Raw genomic sequence first — 26,192 nt, forward strand, 5'->3', positions numbered from 1 at the left:
GACTATGGAGCTAGGTGCTATTTTGCCATTTTATAGAGGAGAACATGGAGGCAAATGGAGTTAAATGACTTGCTCAGTGCCAAACAGTAATTATCTAAGGTTGGATCTGAACTGATGTCTTCCTGATGTCAGGCCCTGCTCTATCCACTGCACACCTAGTTAGCTGGCCCAAGGTAATGAGGAAAATTTGTCTGGAAGCATAAAGAAGTAAGTATGCAATCACTGAAGAAGAAAGTTAAGACACAGTTTGACTGGAGTTCAGGAAAAGGAAAGATCAGTCGCTTCTGGCAGAAACAAGAAATATTTCATGGAAAGCATGCAATCTGAAAACTAGAACTCAGTGAATAGTACCACACTAGACAGATGTCTTGACATTTAAAGATTTATATTACTTGGGGGTCAGAATGATTTACAGTATTGATAGTATGGAATGAGTTTAACAAAAGCTTGTTGGATTGATATGATTGATATGGGCCAAAGCACTACATTGCAGGGGGTGGAGGGGGGGGGAAATCTAGATCGCCAAGTGAAAACAGCGTCTTACTGGAGCTCTCTTATAAATTCTGTCTGATACCTCTAAAAAAGTGAATCTGAGTAGATGTGAGAGAGTTAGAAGCCACTAATAGTGGGGCAGGAGCACCAGGCACAGAATAGTAACAGACCACACCAGAACAGGAGCAACAGAGGAACCCAGCCAGTGCACTGGTCTGGGAGAGTGCTGGGTTCAAGAAACAGAGGAGCAGGAGCTGGAGCAGGCCCAGGGAGGAAAGTACCAGATACGGCAGTAATCCCTAGGCCTCTCAGCCCAGGACAAGAATCTTTTGTAGTTACCAGACACACCAGTACAGAGTCTGCAGCTGTGGGAGCAGCTATCCCTGAGGCCTCCATCCCTGAGTCTAAAGGTTTGTAATTCACTTTCTTTAACTTTCATGAGCCATGACATCCAGGTAAAATGGCTCTACTTCCCTTCCTCACCAAGATAATACTCCCTTGGGAGAAACCCTGATATAGAGGAGGCAGAAGTGAGGTTTCAATAGCCTTGTGGCTCAGGAAGCTGGGGGGTCCCCCTCTTGTAGTAGCAGAAGGAGACAAGTGCAGGAAGAAAGGTATCCCACCAGGCTCCACTTCAGCAGAACAGTGGGAGTGCCTGAGCCCCAGAGGGGTAGAGCTAGCAATTGTCAACACCAGGACCTCAGATGTGCCTTTGTACAGCCAGGGGAAGTGGCAGACACCAGCACAGACAACTGCTGGGACCACCTAAGCTATAGGGCAGGGCTAGAGGAAGGGGAGACCTCCAGCAGCCAGACCACCCCACCTGCACAGGTCATGATACTAGGAGCCATAGCACACAAAGCCAGTGAGCTCCAGAAGCAGAGATCCACTTTAGATGCCAGGGGATGGGTTGGGGGTGGGGGACACCATGAAAAAACATACCAGAAGACCAAAGACCATTGGTTCCTATTATGGAGTTAGGGGAGATGAAAATACCCATTCAGAAGAGGACAGCATGGACACTATACCCACATATGAAAGTGCAAAAGGGATTGTGAGCTGGTCTCCAGCCCAAAAAGCATTCTTCAAAGAGCTCAAAGAGGATTAAAAAAAAAACAAATTAAAGAGGTACAAACAGAGAACAAATCTTTAAAAAGTAAAATTGATGAAATGGTTAAGGAGGTTCAGAATAAATTTGGAAAGAATAGCTCCTTACAAAGTAAAATTAATCAAATGTAAAATGAGATCAGAAACTAAATGAAGAAAACAATTTATTAAAAATTAGAATTGGGCAAGTAGAAGCTAATAACTCTATGAGACAGCAAGAATCAGTCACAAAATCTAAAGAATGAAAAAATAGAAGAAAATGTGAAATATCTGATTGGGAAAACAACTGAGCCAGAAAATAGATCCAAGAGAGGTAATCTAAGAATTATTGGTCTACCAGAAAGCCATCATGAAAAAAAAAAATAGTTTCTAAGAAATTCTCGAGGAAAACTGCCCTGTGGTCCTAGAATCAGAGGGTAAAATAATTATTAAAAGAATCCACCAATCTCCCCCTGAAAGAGATGCCAAATTGAAAACTCCAAGGAATATTGGAGCCAAATTTCAGAATTATTAGGTCAATGAGAAAATACTGCAAGCAGCCAGAAAGAAACAATTCAAATATACCGGAACTACAATCAGGATCATGTAGGATCTTGCAGCTTCTACAATAAAAGACAGGAGAAATTGGAATATGACATTTTGAAAGGCAAAGGAGATTGGACTACAAGCAAGGATCAATTACACAGCCAAACTGAGCATAATTTTTCAGGCAAGGATATGGACATTCAAGGAAATAAGGGAATTCCAGACGTTCCTGTTGAAAAGGCCAGAGCTCAATGGAAAATTTGATCTTCAAATACAAAACACAAGAGAAACATAAAAAGGTAAATGGGGGGAAAAACTACATAATTGAATAAGGGAAAATTATTTACATCCATTGATTTATATATGTTGTATATATATACATATATATGTATGTGTATATATATATGTATATATATAGTATATATATATATATATACATATATATATATGTGTGTGTCAATCTTGAGTACAGATATTGTGACAATTGAAAGGGATGTACATAGAATTAGGGTGTCAGTATAAAGTAACTGATATAATGATAAAAACATAATTTAGAAGTGTGAAGGGATTGTTCTGTGAGAAGAGGTAAGGAGGAGGTACAAAAAAGGGTAAATTAAGTCACATGACGAGGCACAAAAAATAGAGCAAAAAAGGGAGGGAGAAAAGCAGTGTTTGAACTTTACTCTCATCAGATATGGTTCAAGGAGGGAATAACATACTCTGATAAGTATAGAAATCAAATTTGTCCTACAGGCAGTAAGAGGGGTAAGGGGAAAGAATTAGGGGAGTGGATAGAAGGGAGGGAAGAAGTAGCAAGGGGAAAAGGGTAAGATAAGGGAGGGAAATCAAGAGGGAGGATAAATTGAGGGAGGCAGTGGCCAAAAGCAAACCTCTTTTGATGAGTGTGAGGGAAAGGGAGAAATAAAAGCAAAATGTGTGGGTGGGGGAATAGAAAGGAGAGAAAGACACAATTAAAACTCATAACTGTCAATATGAATGGGATAAACTCTCCCATAAAATGGAGGCAGATAGAAAAATGGATCAAAAACCAAAATCCTACCATTTGTTGTTTACAAGAAACACATTTGATCCAAGGGGATACATACAGGGTAAAGGTAAAAGGCTGGAGTAGAATATATTAGGCCTCAGCTAAAGTGAAAAAAAAAAAATCAGGGATAGCAATCCTGTCCTCAGACAAAGCAAAAGGAAAGATAGATCTAATTAAAAGAGATAAGGAAAGACACTATATCCTCCTAAAAGACACCATCAAAAATGAAGCAATATCATTACTTAACATATATGTAGCAAGTGGCATAGCATATAAATTGTTAGAGGAGAATTTTAGGGAGTTACAGGAAGAAACAGACAGCAAAACTATACTAGTGGGGGACCTCAACATCCACCTCTCTGAACTTGATAAATCTAACCTCAAAATAAACAAGAAAGATGTTAAGGAGCTAAATAGAATTTAAGAAAAGGAAGATATGATAGATGTCTGGAGAAAACTGAATGGAAATTAAAAAAATATACCTTTTTCTCAGTGACATATGGTACATACTCAAAAACTGATCATGTACTAGGGCACAAAAATCTCTCAATCCACTGCAGAAAGGGAGAAATAGTCAATGCATCCTTTTTAGGTCATGATGCAATTAAACTTATTTGTCATAAAGGACCATGGAAAGATAAACTAAAAATTAAGTGGAAACTAAATAATCTAATCCTAAAGAATGAGTGGATCAAAGAACAAATCACAGAAACAATAACTTCATTCAAGAGAATGACAATAATGAGACAACATACCAAAACTCATGGGATGCAGCAAAAGCAGTTCTTAGCAGAAGTTTTATATCTCTAATTGCTTGCATCAATAAAATAGATAACAAGGAGGTCAATGAATTGGGCATGCTAGTGAAAAAGGTAGAAAAAGAACAAATTGAAAATCCTCAATTAAGTATCAAATTAGAAATACTGAAAACCAAAAGAGAGATTAATAAAATTGAAATCAAGAAAACTATTGAACTAATAAATAAAACTAAGAGCTGCTTTTAGGAAAAAACCAATGAAATTGATATTTTTTTTTTAATTTGATTAAATAAAAGAGAGAAGAAAATCAAATAACCAGTATTGAAAATGAAAAGGGTAAATTCACTTACAATGAAGAGAAAATTAAAACAATAATCAGTAATTATTTTATCCAACTGAATGCTGACAAATGTGACAACCTGAGGGGAAGGAATGAATATGAACAAAAATATAAATTGCACAGGTTAACAGAAGAGGAAGTAAAATACTTAAATAACCCCATCTCAGAAAAAGAAATTGAGCAAGTCATCAATGACCTAAGATGGTTTTACACATGAATTATATTAAACATTTAAAGAACAATTAATTCCCATACTTTATAGACTATTTGGGAAAATAAGTGAAGAAGGAGTCCTACCAAATTATTTTTATGACACAAATATGGTATTAATACCTGTAACCAGAATGGCCTTTGTTTTCTTTGAATGACTCAGCTTACCTCATTGAGCCTCTGGATGCTGTGGCTTGCTCTTCTAGGGCAGGAAGCCCAGAGAGCATGTCAGGAAGCAGAAAACTTCCTGTGTGATGAGTCATGGTGCTGGCTGACGGGAGGTGTTAACCTCTATGCTGGGGGAGGGGCCAAGTCAAGAACCAATCGGCCCTGGTCATTCAGGCAGTGCTTGATGATGTCAAAAACTCTATAAGAGGGGAGAGGACAGCTTGAAGCTCTCTTTTTCCTTTTCCGGTTGGTGTGGGAAGCAGTGGCAAGCAAGCGTGACTCTGGGCCAGCCCTTGCTCTCGGGCCGAGCCCAGATGTTGGTAACTATGAATTGTATTGGGTCTGTCTGTTGATATTTGTAACTTGTTTGTATTTTGGTTTTGAGGTTTGAGGTGCTGGTTTGTTTTTCCCCCGAACTAAATGAATGTTTTGAACCTCAGGGTGCTGGTTTTTTCCCCTGAAGTAAGTCAATGAATCTGTATTTGGTCTGTCTCTTGATGCTTGTCTGTATGCTCCCCTGAACTAACTGAATGCTAACTGAATGCTGGCGTTTTCCCCTGGACTAAATGAATGTTGTCTGTATGCTAAGTGAATGCTGGATTAAAGAAAGCTGGTCAACCCCTTCACCGTGCTTTCCTTGTTTAAGCAGATAAAAAGAACTTGTGCTTTCCTGGCATCCCGGCAGCCTCAGAGGGATCTTACACCCCCATCGAAGCTGCTAGCTGGGTTGTTAAGACAATACCTAAACCAGGAAGAGCCAAAACAGAGAAAGAAAATTATAAACAAATTTCCCTAATGAATATTGGTGCAAAAATTTTAAATAAAATATTAGCAAAAAGATTGCAGCAAATTATCATGAGAATAATACAGTACTACCAGGTATGTTAGTTACACAAGGTGTAGGAGTCAAGGACTATAGCAATCTACTCTTTGATAAACCCAAAGAATCCAACTTCTGGGCTAAGAATTCACTACTTCACAAAAAACTGCTGGGAAAATTGGGAAATGGTAGGGCAGAAACTGGGCATAGACAAATATCTTACATTATATGCCAAAATAAAGTCAAAATGGGTTCATGATTTAGGAATGAAGGCTAATACTGTAAGTAATTTGGGAGAGCAAGGAATAGTTTACCTGTCAGATTCATGGGAAAGAGAAGAATTCATGACCCAAAAAGAGACAGAGTGTTACAAAATGCAAAATGGATAATTTTGATTATGTTAAATTGAAAAGTTTTTGTATAAACAAAGCCAATGCAACAAAGATAAGAAGGGATACAGAAAATCAGGAGAAAATCTTTACAACCAATGTCTCTGATAAAGGCCTCATAACTTAAATACACAGGGAACTGAGCCAAATTTATAGGAATACAAGCATTCCCTAATTGAGAAATGGTCGAAAGCTATGAACAGGCAGTTTTGGAGGAAGAAATTAAAAATATCTATAGGCATATGAAAAAATGTTCTAAATCACTATTGACTAGAGAAAAGTGAATCAAAACAACTCTTAGGTACCACATCTGTCCTCTCAGATTGGATAACATGATAAAACAAGAAAATGATAAATATGGAGAGGATGTGGGAAAAATTGAACATTATTATGTTGTTGGTGGAGTTGTGAACTGATCCAGCCATTCTGAAGAGCAATTTGAAACTATGCCCAAAGGGCTCTAAAAATGTGCATACTCTTTGACACAGAAATACCACTTCTAGGGCTATATCCCAAAGAGATTATACATGTGGGAAAGGAATCCATATGTATAAAAATATTTATAGTAGCTCTTTTCATGGTGGCAAAGTATTGGAAATCAAGGGGATACCTATCAATTGAGAAATGGCTAAACAAATTGTGGTATACAAATGTAATGGAATACTATTGTGCTATAAGAAATGAGGAGCAGATGGACTTCATTACAGCCTGGTTTGATATATAAGAACTGATGCTGAGTGAGGGGAGCAGAACCAGGAGATCATTACACACAATTATAGACACATGGTATCTGTAAGGACTAACTTTGATAGAATTGACTCCTCTCATCAATGCAAGATTCAAAGGCAGCTCCAAAAGAGTCATGATGGAAAAATTTATGCAATCCAGAGAAAGAATTATGGAGTCTGAATGCAGATTGAGGCAAACTTTTTGCTCTCTCTTTTTGCTTTTTTTTTTCTTTTTTTTTGTTTCATTTCTCCTTTCTCAAGATTTATTCCAATGGTTATATTTCTTTGTTACAACTGGACTATTAAGTAAATAAGTTCAATGTGAAGGTATGTATATGTAGAACCTACATTGGATTACATGCTGTCTTGGGGGGTTGGGGGAGGAGTGGGAGGGAGAGATAATTTGGAACCCAAAAACTTGTGGAACTGAATGTTGTAAACTAAAAATAAAAAAATAAACTTAAAAAAGCACTACATTGGAGGGTGAGGATAAAAGGACAAAAAAAAACCAGCAGTTCCTATCCTTGAGGATTTTATATTCCAACAGGAAAAATAGCATCTACTTATATAATTAAATACAAAATATAAAGTGCATTTGTTCAGTCATTTTTATTCATGTCTGATGCTATGTGAAACCATTTGGGGTTTTCCTGGCAGATGTTGGTGTTTTGCCAGTTTTTCTCCAGTTCATTTTACAGATGAGGAAAATGAGGCAAACAGAGTTAAGTGACTTTCCCAGATTCACAAAGTTACAAAGTATCTGAGGCCACACTTGAATTGATGAAGATGAGTCTTCCTGACTCCAGGCTGGGTACTCTATCTACTATTCCACCTAACTGCCCTATAAAGTGTATACACATTAAATATAAGGCAAATCCAAAGTAATTTGGAATGGGAGATGTGTTTTAAGCTATGAGTTTACAGAAAGCTCACATGGAATAGGTGGCAAAATTTAGAGGAGAGTAGAGAACCTAGAAGGATTAAGTGAGAAAGGAATTACAGGAGAACACTGTGAACACAGGCACTGAAACAGTGAAACAACACCTCAAACTCTTACCTCTCCTGAGCTCTCTTTTCTTTCCTCTATACATTACTTTATTTATACCTCTTCATACATTCATATTTATAGCTCATTATCTCTCAGAGATTTATTATCTATATGCTGATGATTATCAAATCTACCTATTCTGCCGCAACTTCTCTGCTTATTTCTAATCTCACATCTCTAACTGCCTTTCAGACATCTCCAACTGGATGCCTAGCAGACATCTTAAATTCAACATGTCTAAAACACACCTTATTGTCTTTCCCCTTAAATCATCAATCCCTCCAAATTTGCCTATAACTAAGAGAGGGCAACACTATCCTCCCAATCCCAAAGGCTTACAAACAACGTGTTATCCTTGACTCCCCATTTCTTTCACTATCCATGTTCATCATGTTGCCAAAGACTTTCAATTTTACTTTTACAAAATCTCTTAATCCTTCATCCTCCTCTCTTCTGACACTGCCACCAGTATTCTGTAGATCTTCATCACCTCACACCTAGACTATTGCAATAACTTGCTAGTTGGTCTGCTTCCCTCAAGTCTTTTTCCACTCTAATCCACACTCCATTTAGCCATCAAAGTGATTTTCCTAATGTGCATGTCTGACCATGTCACCCCACCTCCCCACAAACTCCAGTAGATCCCCAATGCCTCCAGTTTCAAATACAGAATCATCTATTTAGCATTCAGAGCCCTTCACAAACTAAACCCCTCACATCTTTCTGCTCTTTTTATACCTTATTCTGTGCTATCTACTCTGACATCCAGTTACACTTCCCTTCTTTCTGTTCTATGAAAGACACACCATCTCTTGACTCTGGGCATCTTTTCTGGTTATTTCCTATACATGGAATGCTCTCCTTCCTCATCTCTGCCTCATTATGTAACCCACTCAGGACATGGGAGCTAGTGGGGGAACAGACATTGAATGAATGAATGAATTGGTGATTCTGTGATAGCCTTTTATGTTTTTAGTTCATTGAAAAGTTATCTCATTAGGGTTTGTGTTACCTTAGCCATGGATGGAAATTCTCTGGGATAGGAAACTGAGATGTCAGATAAGACTGAGAACCTGGAGAAAGTTCCCAAAAATACTAAAGAGAATATCAAGGTGTGCAGTTGTTAAGGCAATCAGTAAATGAGAAGATTTTTTCCCTGCCCATTTGAATAGGCTTCAGGTGAGGCCCCAGGTGGGGCCAATGAAGGCAGGTCTGATTATATCCTCCCTCCCAAGTAAGCCCAAAACCCCTAGGTCCTGGGGGGAGTTGCTAAGACCAGAGCCAATGGTAGGCGTCTAGGTGCTGGTCCCTCAGATGACGTTCTAGTTGATTGGATGATGTCTAATGACTGTAAAAAAAAAGAGAGAACACAGCTTGGAGATTTGGACGTGTTGGAGGCAGGAGAAGGAGGAGTGGCAGAAACAGCAGAAGAAGCAGCAGCAGCAGCAAAATCTGAAGCAGAAGAAGCTGAAGCAGGAGGCGTTACTGAGTGCAGGAATGACCCATGTGCAAACCGGAGAATGCTGAGTAAGGGCTTGAGGCCAGTGGGTAATCTTACTGGAGGGCCCTAGCATTGGGGGGAGCATGAATATGATTTGGCTTAGTGTCATAACCTTTTTCTGTAACTTCCTGGTTACTATTGTGAGGAGGACTTATTGGCATGGAAGCTTTTGGCCAGGATATTCAATTGGGGACACTGGGCTGTGGGTCTGCTACTTTGGAGCTTGAATAAATGCTTTAATTCCTCTACCTTCTACTTGGAAAATTCCTTATATCCTGCTATTCTGAACCGTTCAGGCATATTTATGATTTTCTTTGAAATCATGAATTCTGTCTTCATGTTATATTAGGTTCAGATTCTCACCTGCAATAAGACACATTCCCAAAGGAATAGTGCTTTTATTAAAAGACAGAGGGAATATTATATTGGATATACAACAACAGTAACTAACAATTCCTAATAACACAGCTAACACAGCAAAAATGACACAGACAGCAACAGAAAGCATCATCATTTGGGGGAACTCCAACACCTGAGTTTTCAAGCTGGGGAATCCTGGGGTACAGTTTATCAGGGTCTGCAATAGGAGGGTGACAGGCATAGCATCCTCTCCATGGGTGAGATTCCAATGTGACTCACCCACGTGGAGACTTAAACAGGGCCTTGAACAAAGCTCGCTGCCAACTACCCCTCATGTTCCCATTGGGAGGGGAGCCAACCCTCACAATGGGGTCTCATGAGATATTATTCTTAGGAGCTGGCTAGGCCCCCAGAATAGCAGTTCTTCCAAATGTTTAACCTCAAGAATGTTTATTATCCTTTGCTCAAGACTTATCACATCTCCAAGCAGGAGAGTCTGAAGGTTCATATAGAGGATGAGCAGGGCCTGGACTGTGAAATGGAGGATGATATAGATATAGATATAGATATTTAGATAGATATAATGATTTATCATTCATTTAAGGAAAAGAGAATGTCAACAGTGCCAATGTTTGCAGAGATATCAAAAAGAACGAAGATTGAGAAAAACTGTCTGAATATGGAACTTAAGAGATCATTGACAAATTTAGAGAAAAGTTTAGATTTAGTGATGAAGTTTGAAGGCAGATTCTACACAGTTAAGAAAAAAGAAAGAGGAGAAAAAGTGGAGGGACCTACTGTAGGTGGCTTTTACAAGAAGTTTAGTCACAAAACGAAAGAGAGGAATGGGAAATAGCAATGATGAAAGGATGAAGTGAGAAATTTTTGAGGATGGAAGACACATGAAGTGTATTCATAGGCAGTAGGGAAGCAGATAGTACACAGGAAGCAACTGAAGAAAAGTGAGACATTGGGCATGATAGAGGATGGAGATGTGATAGAACTGGATCATTTGTGTATGTAGAAGACTTTACTTTTGAAATTAGAAGGGTCACCTCTTCATGCGAAAGAAAGGTTTAGGAAGAGAGAGTGGTAGAAGACATGCGAGTGATATTTGATTGGGAAGAGGAGAGAAGAGAGAATTATTGGCAAATGGCCTCAATATATTTTCAGTAAAACATAAGGCAGTGTTCCCAGCTGAAGGAGTGTGGGTAACCTTTGGAAAGTTTGAGGAAGGATGAAAAAGTTTGGAAAAAACTGTTGTTATCAATAAGACAGTGAATTAATTAAAGAAGTGTAGAAGGATCACCTGGTAGCAGTGAGGGTCTAGTTGAAGTTACTAAACACAAATGTTTAGAGGTCCCAGTCAGAATAGTTGCATAATTTTCTCCACCAACATTCATCAGCAGTTTAGTAAAAGTGAAGGTAATGGATGGTGGTAGTGTTCTAAGGCTGAAGCTTGGCAATATACAATCAAGTTCTAAGAAATAAGTATGTGGGGGCAGAGCCAAGATGGCAGCTGGAAAGCAGGGACTTGCTTAACCTCTTCTCCAAATACCCCCAAACACCTGTAAAAATGGCTCTGAACAAGTTCTACAACTGAAGAACCCATGAAATAGCAGAGGGAAGCTGTTCTTCAACCCAGGACAGCCTGCATGGTCACTGGGAAGGGTATATCATATGGGGCTGGGAACAGAGCGCAGCCCAGTGTGAGCTGTACAAGGATAAACCAGACCAGGAGTCTACCGGAGCAGGCCTTAGGGCCATGAATCATTGAGGTGTGGCAGGTACCAGACTTCTCAACCCACAAACGCCAAAGACCATGGATCAGGTTAATGGGAAAACTTCTAGATTGGTTTAGAAAGCAGTCCAGCCCAAGCCCTGGGGGTAGCAAAGGTGGTGTGGTAGTGGAGCTCCAGCATCGGCTGCTTCTGGAGTCCCTGGCAATCAAGTGGCAGACCAGAGTGGGAGTGCAGGGATTGCTTTGCCCTGCTTAGATCTGGGTCACATTCCTGGTTGGCAGTTCTTCGGGGAGGAGGAGCACTGGTGTGGTCATACTTGTGGTGACAGTGGAGGAGAAGTAGCCCTGAAAACAGCAGTGCTATGCATCTAAACCTTGGGACAACGCACTCTCTACTCTACAAGCAGTCATACCCTGATTAAAAAAAAATCAAAGGTCAAGTAGTTGGCTGGGAACATGGTCAGGCAGTGAAAAAGGACAAAGACTCACACTCAGACTCCAGAATCTTTTTTTGGTGACAAAGGAAATCAAAACATACAGCCAGAAGAAGTCAACAATGTCAAAGAGCCTACAACGAAAGCCTCCAAGAAAACATATGAATTGGTCTGAGGCCACAGAAAAGCTCAAAAAGGATTTGGAAAAGCAAGTAAGAGAAGTAGAGGAAAAGTTGGTTAGAGAAATGAGAGTGATGCAAGAAAAGCATGAAAAACAAGTCAACAACTTGCTAAAGGAGACCCAAAAAATATTGAAGAAAATAACATCTTAAAAATAGACCAACCCAAATGGCAAAAGTGCTCCAAAAAGCCAATGAGGAGAAGAATGCCTTGAAAGGCAGAATTAGCCAAGTGGAAAAGAAGGTCCAAAAGAGCACTGAAGAAAATACCACCTTAAAAATTAGATTGGAGTAAATGGAAGCTAGTGATTTTATGAGAAATCAGATATTATAAAACAGAACCAAAAGAGTGAAAAAAATGGAAGACAATGTGAAATATCTCATTGGGAAAACCACTGAAACAGAGAATAGATCCAGGAGAGATAATTTTAAAATTACTGGGCTACCTGAAAGCCATGATCAAAAAAAGAACATAGACACCATCTTTCAAGAAATTATCAAGGAGAATTGCCCCGATATTCTAGAGCCTGGGAGCAAAAAAGAAATGGAAAGAGTCCATCTATCACCTCTTCAAAAAGTTCCCAAAAAGACCTCCTAGGAATACTGTTGCAAATTACAGAGTTCCCAGGTTAAGGAGAAAATACTGGAAGCAGTCAGAAAGAAACAATTTGAGTATTATGGAAGCAATCAGGATAACACAAGATCTAGCAGCTTCTATATTAATACATCAAAGGACTTGGAATATGATATTCTGGAGGTCAAAGTAGATTGGATTAAAACCAAATATCATCTACCCAGCAAAACTGAGTATAATGCTCCAAGACAAAATACGGATTTTCAATAAAATAGAGGACTTTCAAGCTTTGCCAATGAAAAGACCAGAGCTGAATAGAAAATTTGACTTTCAAACACAAGAATCAAGAGAATCATGAAAAGGTAAATAAGAAAGAGAAATCATAAAGGGCTTACTAAAGTTGGACTGTTTTGTTTACATTGCTAAATGGAAACATGATATGTGTAATTCATGAGACCTTTCTCGGTATTAAGGTAGTTGAAGGGAATATATACATATATAGACAGAGGGCACAGGGTGAGTTGAATATGAAGGGATAATATCTAAAAAAATAAAATAAAATTAAGGGATGAGAGAGGAATCTATTGAGAGGGAGAAAGGAAGAGATAGAATGGGGTAAATTATCTCACATAAAGTGGCAAGAAAAAGGAGTTCTGTTGGAAGGGAAGAGGGGGCAGGTGAGGGAGAATGAGCGTATCTTGCTCTAATAGGATTTGGCTTAAGGAAGGAATAACATACAAATTCAATTGCGTGTCTTACCCTACAGGGAAGTGGGGAAAGGGAGTGATAAGGGGGAATGATGGAAGGGAGTGCAGATAGGGGGAGGAGGTAATCAAAAGCAGACACTTTTGATAGTGACAGGGCCAAGGCAGAAAATTAAATAAAGGGGGCCAGGATAGGATGGAGGAAAATATAGTTAGTCTTTCACAACATGAGTATTGTGGAAGTGTTTTACATAATGATACATGTGTGGTCTATGTTGAATTGCTTGCCTTCTTGGGGAGGGTGGGTGGGAAGGGAAGAGGGGAGAGATTTGGAACACAAAGTTTTAAAAGCAGATGCTCAAAAAAAGGTTGGTTTTGCATGCAACTGAGAAATAAGATATATAGAGAATGGGGCATAGAAATCTATCCCGCCCTACAAGAAAGTAAGGGGAAAGGGGATGTGGGGAGTGGGATGACAGAAGAGAGGGCTGCCTGGGCAATGGGACAATCAGAATATATGCCATCTTGGAGTGGGGGGGAGCATAGAAATGTGGAGGGTAGAAATGTTAAGCCTTGAATGATGCTTGGGTAGTGATCAATTGTTGGCCAATCAGTGAGAGCCAGAGTAATTTGTAACTCAAAATCTTGTGGAAGTCAATGTTGAAAACTAAAATATTAAATAATAAAATAATTGTTGAGATTAAAAAAAAAAAAGAAACAAGTATGTAACAGAAATTGTAACAGGTGATAGCCCTAAAAAATTTTGTCATCGTAGAAAATTTAGTTCATTCTACAAATATTCATTTGCAAGGTGCTTTTTTTAATATTATGAGGTCCATTATAAATAGTCAGAGAATATATTTTAGAAAAAAAATTCCATTTATATATAAAAAGAAAAAAAAGTGTTACTTTAGACTAAGTTTAGAGTATCTGTAAAACCATCAATGCAAAATATTATATTTCCTCACAATGTTAGATAAAATAAGTTTTTTTATTATAATATTATAATATATATATATATACGTATTTATTGAGAGAGCTCACTTATGGAAAAGATTATTGCAAAAAGTTTCCAGAAGCACTGGTCTACTTATCAAATATTGTTTTCCAATAGATATGTGTTGTAAAAAAAAGTATTGTACCATTTTAGAAATATTTTTTTCATGTCTGCATATGTATAATCTCTAGCAAATTACTTGCCTTCTCAGGAAGGGTGGTGGGAACGAAGGGAGAGAATTTGGAACTCAAAAAGTCAAAAATTGGTTTTATGTATAATTGAGAAAAAAGAGAGAGAGTGCATCATAGGAACAAATTTTGGTCCCAAGATGCAGTGATATCAAAATTAAGAATGCATCAAGCCTTACATTTAATAAAAAAATTAATATTTTTATCAAATATTAATATCACTTCCCAAGTTCTCAATTCAAATGCAAAGTAGCTAAGGCTATTTTGATCTACGATAATAGCTTACAGGGCAAAAGTGGAGGGTGGGGGTCATGTAATAGTGACAGCTTAACTGAATAGGAAATACTGCATCTAAAAGTCATCAGCTTCTCTCAAGTTCTATCCCTAATATTCACCACTACCCCCCCCCCCCTTTAGTAGTATTTTTTTCCAATTACATGTAAAGATAGTGTGTGGGGTGAGACCACCCACCAGCAATTAATTAAAAGAGTCAGAGGTCTCTCAAGGTAGAAACAGAAAACTTCTTTATTACTATCTCGTGAGAAAGGGCGTCATTACCACCAGCAGAGAGCTAGTGGGAAAGGCACAGTACAAGAAGCAAAGCATGATTGTATACCTTAGCTCCTTCTATCCTACTTCCACCACTGACCTTCATTCTCATTGGTGGAGTTCAGGCTCACAATCTCATGAGAAATCTAACCCAGGTACAAGGAGCAAGGAGACACTAATTTAGCCAATAACAACTCTCAAAAACACTTTTATCCTTATTTGGCAAGGACACAGTTCAGGTGATTCTTAGTAACTCAAAACTTAGGCCTTACTGTTAATCGGAAGGCCTGAACCATGCTGAAAAGTCCCCACCTTCATTTACCCCACTCAATTCACAGAAAGGCAGAGGCCCAAATTCCATGAGAGGTCCTCACTATCCCACTCAGATAGTTTTCAACATTTATTTTTATAAGATTTTGAGTTCCAGTTTTTTTTTTCTCCCTCCTCCTACCTTCCTGCATCTTTAAGACAGAAAGCAATCTGATACAGGTTATACACATACAATCACATTAAACGTATTTCCACGTTCATCATGTTGTGAAAGAAGAATCAGAACAAAAGGGTTGTGGTTTGTCCTTCATTCTTTAAGGGGATCATGACATCAGGAGGATGATTCTATAACTTGCAAGTAAATTGGATTTAAGTAAGCAAGTCACCAGCCTCACTTTCTTCTGGAGATGGCTCAGGATTCAGTGGTAAAATTTGGCCTTTTTAAGAGAAGGTCTTTCTAAATTCTCACTTTAACTGAGGCAGTGTCCATTCATGTTTTGGGCTGTTTAAGAAGTGAGCCAAAGGATGGCCCTTTTAATAAAAAAAATCAAAGTAAGAGGGGAAGACCCTCAGGGTTTTAGTCAAAAAGAGGAAACAATTACTATTTACATTCACTCTGAGCCATTAGGACCTAAATGTTAACTATTAAATGGTGCTTGGGTAGGGATCAATTGTTGACCAATCAATGAGAACCAGGGTGATTTGGATTTAAGGAGTGGTCTTTAAGGAAGCAATCTAGCCACTAAATTTATGTGGGTTTATTTTACATCCTGGAACTTTGCTGAAGTTGTTCATTATTTCAAGTAGTTTTATAGATGATTCTCTAAGTATACATCATATCATCTACGAAGAATGATAGCTTTGTTTCCTTATTGCCTACTCTAATTCCTTCAATTTCTTTTTCTTGTCTTATTTCAAAGCTAACATTTCTACTACAATATTAAATAATGGTGGTGAAAGTGGGCATCCTTGTTTCACTCCTGATTTTTTGGGACAATTTCTAGGTTATGCCTCTTGCAGATAATGCTTCTGATGGTTTTGCGTAGATACAATGTATCATTTTAAGTAATGCTCCATTTATCCCTATCCTCCCTAGTGTTATTTTTTAAATAGGAATGGTATTTAGGTATTTAGTCAAAAGCTTTTTCAGCATCTATTGAGATAATCATATGATTTTTGTTGGTTTTGTTATTGATATGGTCAATTATGTTGATAGTTGTCCTAATATTGAAGCATCCCTGCATCCCACCTGGTCATAGTGTGTTATTCTGGTGTTAAACTGCTATAATCTCTTTGCTAGTATTTGTTCAAAATTTTTGCATCAAGTCATTAGGAAAATTGGTATATACTTTTCTTTTTCTGTTTTGACTCTTCTTGGTTTAGGTATTGGCCCCATATTTCTGCCATAAAAGGACTTTGGTAAGTCTCCTTCTTCACCTAATTTTTCCAAATACTAATGGTATTGGAATTAATTACGTTTAAGTGTTTGGTAGAATTCACTTGCAACCTTTACTTTCATCAGAAGTAAAGTAGAAGAAAAGCTTAGAGAGATGCAGGATTCTTGGCTTAGTAAGAAGGCAGATGAAATTCATTTTATGCTATTAGTAACAATCCAAAGTACTTTTATGATGCTCTGAAGGCTATTTATGGGCCAAAGACCTATGGTACATCACAACCACACAGTGCTGATGGAACCACATTGATTAGTGATAAGAACATGCTCCTAGAGAGATGGGCTGAATACTTCTATAGTTTTTCAAAAGACTGTCATCAATGAATGCTGGAGCTATTAACTGTTTATTTCAGGTTGAAGTCAATCCCTCCCTAGCTGAAGTTCTTACAGAAGAAGAGGTTTTGTATGCCATTAGGCTCCTTTTGTGTGGCAAAGCACCTGGTGCTGATTCTCTTTCAGCAGAGATTTACAAGGTGGGGGGACCATTGTCCATATAAAGGCTGACTGAAATTTTCTGGGTTGTATTGTAAGAGGAGGTCATCACCCACGAATTCAAGGATGCCTTCATTGTCCATCCCTGTAAAGGAAATAGATTGTTCTGTGACAATCACAAGGGAGTGTCTCTCTTCATCATTACTGGCAATGTTCTTGCAGAGTCCTCCTTAATAAACTGATCCCTCACCTGGAAGATTGTCATCTATCTAAGAGCAAATGTAGCTTCAGAAAGGGACAAGGAATGATCAATATGGTGTCTAGTGCCCGACAACCCCAAGAGAAATGCCAGGAGCAGAACAGAAATCTGCACACAACATTTGTAGATCTGACCAAGGCCTTTGATTCTGTCAGTAATGAGGGCTTATGGAAAATTAAGTCCAAATTTGGTTGCTTGGAGAAATTCATCAATATTGTACATTAATTTCACAATGGCAGGCATGCCCAGGTTCTGGATAACAGATGATGCTCTTGTGCTTTCCTAGTCAACAATGGAGTGAAACAAGGCTGTTTGCTTGCTCCCATGCTTTTTAGCATGATGTATTCAGCCATGTTGTCACATGCCTTCAATCAGAATGCATATGGCATCAACGTCAGGTACTGCACTGATGGTAGAATCTTCAACCTGTAAAGGCTACAAGCCAAGACCAAATTAGCGGGAGTGTTGGTGCATGATTTTTTTTGGCACATGATTGTGCACTCAATGAAGTCTCCAAAGCAGAGATGCAACAAAGCTTGGATTGATTCTCTACTGCTTGTGCTAGTTTTGGCCAACAATTAATACCAAGAAAATGTAGGTGCTCCATCAGCCAGCACAATATCATCCAAATGTATAACTATTGGTCACAGTGAATGAAAAAGTTTTGAATGCTGTGGATAATTTCACTTATCTTGATGGTATACTTTCCAGGGATCTGCACATTAATGATGAGGTTGACACATGTATTGCCAGAGCTAACCCCATGCTTGGGAGTCTCCAAAGGAAAGTGTGGGAGAGAAGAGGTTCTCCTTGTTAATTTCTTGAAAGATGATATCTAGGCTCTTTTTTTGATCATGGCTTTCAGGGAGTCCAATAATTTTTAAATTATCTTTCCTGGATCTATTTTCCAGGTCAGTGGTTTTTCCAATGAGATATTTCACATTGTCTTCCATTTTTTCATTCCTTGGGTTCTGTTTTATAATATCTTGATTTCTCATAAAGTCACTAGATTCCACTTGCTCCAATCTAATTTTTAAGGTAGTATTTTCTTCAGTGTTCTGTTGGACCTCCCTCCTGTTCCATTTGGCTAATTCTACCTTTCAAGGAATTCTTCTCCTCCTTGGCTCTTTGGAGCTCTTTTGTCATTTGAGTTAGTCTATTTTTTAAGGTGTTGTTTTCTTCAGTGTATTTTTCAGAATTTTTTGGGTCTCCTTTAGCAAGTCATTGACTTGATTTTCATGGTTTTCTCACATCCTTCTCATTTCTCTTCCAAATTTTTCCTCTACTTCTCTAACTTGCTTTTCCAAATCCTTTTTGAGCTCTTCCATGGCCTGAGACCAGGTCATGTTTTTCTTGGAGGCTTTTGGTGTAGGCTCTCGCACTTTGTTGACTTCTTCTGGCTTTATGACTTGGTCTTCTTTGTCACCAAAGAAGGATTCCAGAGTCTGAGACTGAATCTGGGTGCGTTTTCGCTGCCTGGCCATATTCCCAACCAACTAACTTGACCCTTGAGTTTTTCAGCGGGGTATGACTGCTTGTAGACTAGAGAGTTCTGTGTTCCATTTTTGGGGGGGATGCGGCAGCTCTGCCACACCAGCACTCCTCCTTCCCCAGGAACCCCCAACCTGCACTGGGCTTAGATCTTCAGCAGGCTGTGCACTCCTGCTCTGATCCGACACTTAATTCCTCCCACCAGGTGGGCCTGGGGCTGGAAGCAACTGCAGCTGTAGCTGCCCCACCTCCGTTGCCCCGGGGGTGGTGGCCGAACCATGAACTCCTTCCACTCCCGCAGATTTTGCCACTAACCTTCTCTGCTGTCTTTGGTGTTTGTGGGTTGGGAAGTCTGGTAATTGCTGCAGCTCACTGATTCAGGGCGCTAGGGCACCCTCCGCCCGGCTCCTGGTCTGGTTGGTCCGTGCCGCTCACGCTGGGCTCTGCTCCACTCTGCTCTGCTCCCAGTTCTGTGCAGGATAGACCTCACCCAGATACCATCCAGGCTGTCCTAGGCTGGAGCCCTGCTTCCCTCTGCTGTTTTGTGGGTTCTGCAGTTCTAGAAATGGTTCAGAGCCATTTTTTATAGGTTTTTGAAGGGACTCGGCAGGGAGCTCACGCTAGTCCCTGCTTTTCAGCCACCATCTTGGCTCCGCCCCCCTCTTCTTGTCCTTCTTAATGCTGTAATTATTGTGATGGGAATGATAAAGTGACTTCTGAGTGGTTTACATGACAAAAGCTTCAGAAATTATTCAGAAATAATTCCAGAAAGTAACATGGAAAAATGATGATGTGTTAAGACACTGATATTTGCGGTATGTTGCAATTATTGGTACACTTAGAGTCAAGCTGAGGCAGATTATACAACTTTCTATAAGCCATGATTTGAAAAGCTCTGATAGAATTCTCTCTGTTCCGAAAAAAAAAATCTTTTACTTAATATCTGGAAGTGTACCATCCATTGCTTTGGGTCATGTCTTTTCTTCTCATGTCAAAACACTCAGAATGGATAAACCTTTGAGCTTCTATGAACTACTACTTTATCGAGATTTATTTACATACTAGTGGAGAGTAAGATCTTGTGGCACAAGGGCATATGACCACCTATTGTAGAGAGGGAGCAGTTCATCAGGAAGGTTGATAGGAGTAACAATGGGTGGTTGAAAGGCCACTAAAGAAAAGTTCTCATTTTTTTAACTTGGATCCAGCTCTGACAGTAGTATAATACATTATATTAACACAATTCCCTACCAAAATTTCTAACATTCTGCCTCAGGTACTGATTTACTTGAAAAGATGGAAGAGAAGGGAAGTATGAAGAGCAGAATACCTGAAAGTTAAAAATCTGAAAATGTGATTATATTATTCCAATGTTAATTATTTCTGTATTCAGACATGGTCAAGGTAGAGCTTGAAGTCATACACTTCTAAAGACTTTCTCTGCTGAATATAAATTACATTCAAGGGTTTTCATTTCACATATACTCCAATTGACTTAAGGGCATGGTTTGCAAGCAAATGGGCAATAGTGATTTTTATTGCTTTGCATTTCATATTCTTCTTAGCCACCAGAAATATGTTAATCATTTTACCACACAGTCCTAGGGAAATATCCAAAACCAACAAAAAATGAAATTGCTGGCTGAGCTTTAAATTATAGTTCAATATTCACTGTGATATGCAGAATACTAAAGCCAAATTCCAGAAGAGGAATAAGACATTCCAAATTAATTTTGCGGTGAAATTTCAAAAATCATGCATACTTATTATTAACCTCACTGGAGCCAGGTGTGTGTGCGTGTGTGTGTATTATGTGGAAGAAGTGTTTTTTTTTTTTAATAAGAAAAATGTGTTCCCTTAAGAATGGAGTATTGAGGAATATGTGTCAATTTTTTCAAAGTCTCTTTTTTGGTTTGGAAAAAAACATATTTACAAATGTAAATGTTTATGTTCTTTCCCCTAAAGTAATTTACTGTTCAATCTTATGAAATAAAGAAAAAATCTTCCTCAGATAATTCTTCTTCCCCCTATTTTATTGTAATCATTCTTGCACAAGTAATGGTAGGTGAGAACATTATTTGAGTATGTGTAATGCTTTGTGAAATATGATAAATAACCTAACTCCAAAAATCCATTGCTTAGAAGTAGGACTAACAATAATGATTAGCTCCAAAAATTCACCAAGGCCATAGTCTAATTAATCAACTGAATAATTAAGAATCTTGCTTAATGAAAGGCATTTTTCTCACTTACCAATATCTTATAGATTGATTGAGGGTGATTATCACATTATTTATTTTGACTCTGTAAAGTAAAATCCTACTTGGGGAATTGGAGAATATTGTATGTATGTACGTATGTATGTACACATGTAAATAGAGATGGATACCTGTAGACAGAGATCCACTTCTATCATTTATCAATAAAGATATCTATCTACATGTATAAAATAGCTAAAGACACATGCTAAAAGTACAAAATCAGAGAAATCTTCACTCCAAATGTTCATATGGATTATTTCTGCCCATCTTGTGGCATAGTCTTCAGATATTGTATTGGTTTTATCAGTCATAGACATACTATACCTTGACCCAAGCATAGTGATGTCATTTCAGTCCTCTTTGAGCATGAGAGCAACAATATCTACAGGTGTCTATATCCATTATCTATTGATTTAGTTAGAAATGGTTATTTATAGATATCTATCTCTATTTTTCCATCTCTCTTCTCTTATCTCTAGTTTTCCCTTCATACTTTATAATATATAATGTCAAATCAGATAAAGAGATAATCATCACCACTCTAGGCATATGATGTAGGTTTGTTCTCTCTCTCTCTCTCTCTCTCTCTCTCTCTCTCTCTCTCTCTCTCTCTCTCTCTCATAATAGAAATCTAGAATTAGGAAGCATCTGAGAAGTGTCATTTCATATTTTTTTTGCCCTCAGAGAGTTCTCAGTTTAATGGGGGAGACAACTAGCAAACACATATATACAAACATACTAGGTATAGGATAAATAGGAACTAATTAAGAGGGGGAAAGTGTTAGAATTAAAAGGGAATTAAAAGGGAATCTCCTGTGGGAGATAGAACTTTGGTTGGGATTTAGAGGAAACCAATTAGATTTTAAAATTCTTAAAAGGACTGGGCACTATCTATAGATAAAAATAGATATTTTAAAATACTGTACAGTTAACAACAGTAACTTAAATGGCAAATTTTTAAGATGTCTCCTGACCCATTTCTTGCTAGGATAAACAATTTAGTTTTAAGAAATTTGAACAATGAGATGCTATGCTACTCCCATTTCTGATAACTGCCATCTCTCAAACTGAGTGGTCTTGAACTGGGTGGTAGAAATTATGTGCCATGGCAATGTTCTTTGACCCACGTTTGGAGGACCCAAGTGGAGTGGAGGTTGAGGGGGGTGCAGTGTGGGGAAGAATATGTGTCTGCAGTATTTCCCCAAATAGGAGAGTTGATTTTTTTAGATTAATTAATTTAGTTTTAGTTTTCAACATCCATTTTCACAAGATTTTGAGTTACAAATTTTCTTCCCATCTGTCTCCCCACACCACAAGATGACATGTATTCTGATGACCCCTTTCCCCAGTCTGTCTCCCTTTTATCACCCCACTTTCCCCCTTTATCACTTTCCCCCTTAATTTCTTTTAGGGCAAGATAGATTTCTATACCCCATTGCCTGTAAATTTTATTTCCCAGTTGCATGTAAAAACAGTTTTTAATATTTGTTTTTAAAACTTTGAGTTCCAAATTCTCTCCCTTCTTCCCTCCCACCCACCCTCACTGAGAAGGCAAGCAATTTATTATAGGTCATAGATGTGCTGTTATGCAAAACACTTCCACAATAGTCATGTTGTGAATGACTAACTATATTTCCCTCCATGCTATCCTGCCCCCCATTTATTCTATTTTATCTTTTGACCTTGACCTTTTACAAGTGTTTGCTTCTGACTACCCATCCTCGCATCTGCCTTCCCATCTATTATCTCTTCCTCTTATCCCTTTTCCCCCTCTACTTTCCTGTAGGGTAAGATATCCAATTGAACATGTATGTTATTCCCTCCTTAATTCAAGTCTACTGAGGGTAAGGTTCACTCATTTTCTTTCACCTATTGTATTGGTAAACAAAATGGGCTCTTAGCACTCGGTTCAACCAAATGCCCTTGAAGAGGGTGGCTTTTGTTTCCTTTGATTAATTCAGTGTATTTCATTGAGTCTTACTAGGTGCTAAGCCCCAGGACCAAACCCCTATTAGGTGCTAAGCTTATGTGGGTGTGAAGCTCCCAGGGTACTAAGGGGAGTTGCTAACTCAAGAGCCAATCATAGGAGCCTAAGTTCTGGTCATTCAGATGACATTTGATGACATTGGAAATGTTATAAGAAGAGAAGACAGAGCTATTTGTGCAGGGCTCTCACTCGTGGTGGTGCACACTGATGCGGAGACTCTGGGCAGCTGTAGCTAAGAGCCCTCCAGTGTGTAAACCCAGATGTTGGGACTTTGTTAAACTCTGGTAACTACGTATTGGGATTTGAATCAGACAAGGTCTGTCTGTCGATGTTTGTAATTTGTTTGCATTTGTTCTGAAGTTCAGGGTGCTGGTTTTTTCCCCTGAACTAAGTGAATGGTATTTGTATGCTGAATTAAAGTAAGCTTGTCAACCACTTAACGTTGCTTTCCTTAGTAAAGCAGGTCAAAATAACCTGGGCTTTTGCAGTGTGCTGGTAGTGTTCTTGTTGTCAGGCTTGTGTTGGTCTTTCACCTCCCCCACAACAGCTGCTAGCCGGATTGTTGAAACACCTACCTCCACTTTCCTTCCATTATAACAGTTTTGTCTTGCCTCTTTTGTGAGATAATTTACCCCATTCTATCTCTCCCTTTCTCATCCAAATTATTCCTCTCTCACACCTTAATTTTATTTTTTTTTAGATATCATCCTTTCATATTCAATTCAACCTGTGCCATCTATCTACCTATCTATCTATCTATCTATATCTATCTATCTATCTGTATATTCCCTTCAACTACCCCAATACTGAAAAAGGTCTCTTGAATTGCACACATCATCTTTCTATGTAGGAATGTAAACAAAACAGTTGAACTTTAGTAAGTCCCTTATGATTTCTCTTTCTTGTTTACCTTTTCATGCTTCTCTTGATTCTTGTGTTTGAAAGTCAAATTTTCTATTCAGCTCTGGTCTTTTCATCAGGAATGCTTGAATGTCCTTTATTTCACTGAAAATCCATTTTTTTGCCCTGAAGTATTATAATCAGTTTTTCTGGGTAGGTGATTCTTGGTTTTAATCCCAGCTCCTTTGACCTCTAGAATATCATATTCCAAGCCTTCTGATCCCTTAATGTAGAAGCTCCTAGACCTTCTGTTATCCTGAATGTGTTTCCACAATACTCAGAGTGTTTCTTTCTGGCTGCTTCCAATATTTCCTCCTTGACCTGGGGACTCTGGAATTTGCCTGCAATATTCCTAGGAAGTTTCCTTTTGGGATCTTTTTCTAGAGGTGATGGATGGATTCTTTCCATTTCTATTTTACTCCCTGATTCTAGAATATCAGGGCAGTTTTCCTTGATAATTTCTTGAAAGATGATGTCTAAGTTGTTTTTTTTTTTTTTTTTTGATCTTGGCTTTCAGGTAGTCCAATAATTTTTAAATTATCTCTCCTGTATCTATTTTCCAGGTCAGTGGTTTTTCCAATGAGATATTTCACATTGTCTTCTATTTGTTGATTCTTTTGGTACTGTTTTATAATTTATTAATTTCTCATAAAGTCATTAGCTTCCATTTCCTCTATTCTAATTTTTAAGGAATGGTTTTCATCAGTGAGCTTTTGGACCTCCTCTTCCATTTGGTCAATTTTGTTTTTCAAGGCATTCTCCTCTTTGGCTTTTTATACTTCTTTTGCCATTTGGGTTAGTCTATTTTTAGTTGTTATTTTCTTCTGCATTTTTTTGTGGTCTCCTTTAGTAAGCTGTTGACTCATTTTTCATTATTTTCTTGCATCCCTCTCATTTCTTTTCCCAATTTTTCCTCCACATCTCTTACTCGATTTTCAAAAACTTTTTCGAGTTCTTCTATGGCCTGCAACCAATTCATATTTTTCTTGGAGGCTTTTCATGTAGGAACTTTGACTTTGTTGTCTTCCTCAGGCTATATGTTTTGGTCTTCTTTGTCACCAAACATTCTCTAATCTGATATTTTATGCTCTCTGCTCATTTTCCCAGCCAGTTACTTGACCTTTGAGCTCTTTGTCAAGGTATGACTCCTTCCAGGGTGGAGGATACACTGTCCCTAGCTTCAGGGGCTTTGTTTAGCTGTTTTCAAAGCTACTTCTAGGCACCTGTAAATTTTCAGTTCTTCTGAGGTAGTATGATCCAATGAGAGGTGTTTACTCCTCTCCTGGCCTGTGAGTGACTCAAGCACTGTTCTCTGCCCTGGAACTACAAGGAGGATTATCTCTCCATAGCCTCCACAACCAGCACTCTTCCTCACTCTAGTACTGCCACCCAGGATTGCAACCCAAACCCAAGCAGGGAAAAGCAAGAGAATCCTGTCTCAGTGAAATCAAAGAGATCCCTGCATTCCTGACCTAATCAGATGCTTGATTCTCCCCACTCTCTGTGGACCTGGGACTCCAGAAGCAGCCACAACCACTGCTGCTGCTTCCTCTGCTGCTACAGGGCTCAGGCCAGACCAACCATGCTATCAGCTCATCCATGTCTGACAGAGTTTTCCCACTGACCTTTCATGATGTCTTTGGCATTTGTGGGTTTATAAACTGCCACAGGTGCCAATGATTCAGTGCCCTGAGGCCTGCTTAGCCAGGTCCACTCTAGTCTGGCCTGTGTAGGCATGGCCCATGCTGTGCTGCACTCTGCTCCCAGCACTGCATGACAGACCCTTCCCATCTACCTTTCCGGCTGTGTGAGGCTGGAGACCTATCTCACTCTGCCATTTTGTGAGTTTTTTAGCTCCAGAATTTGTTTAGAGTCATTTTTTACAGGTATTTGGAGGGATTTGAGGGAGAGCTCAAGTAGTTCCCTGCTTTTACTCTACCATCTTGGCTTCTCTCTTCATATATTAGTATATCTAAAAAATGAGTAGATAGGTCTCAGTGACCCCTAAAGTCCTTCCTGGTTTTAAATATATAATCCTAAGTAATTTAGGTTATTATTATCTGATGTAATCTAAGCCAAGTTTGACCAGAATCTTGAATTCCCTATGTAAAACATTCCCAACAAGTAATATTTAGTATTTTCCTGTAGTTCTCCAGTGATAGGCAACCAGTTTCTTTGCCATTTTTGGCCATTTCTGAATCATGTCATGCTTAGCTAGTATTAATTTCTTTCTAGCTCCACTTGGTGTGTTGTCTTTGCCCTTTAGAATGCGAACTTCC

This window comes from Trichosurus vulpecula, chromosome 1, assembly GCF_011100635.1.
Source record: "Trichosurus vulpecula isolate mTriVul1 chromosome 1, mTriVul1.pri, whole genome shotgun sequence".
Taxonomy (NCBI): Eukaryota; Metazoa; Chordata; class Mammalia; order Diprotodontia; family Phalangeridae; genus Trichosurus; species Trichosurus vulpecula.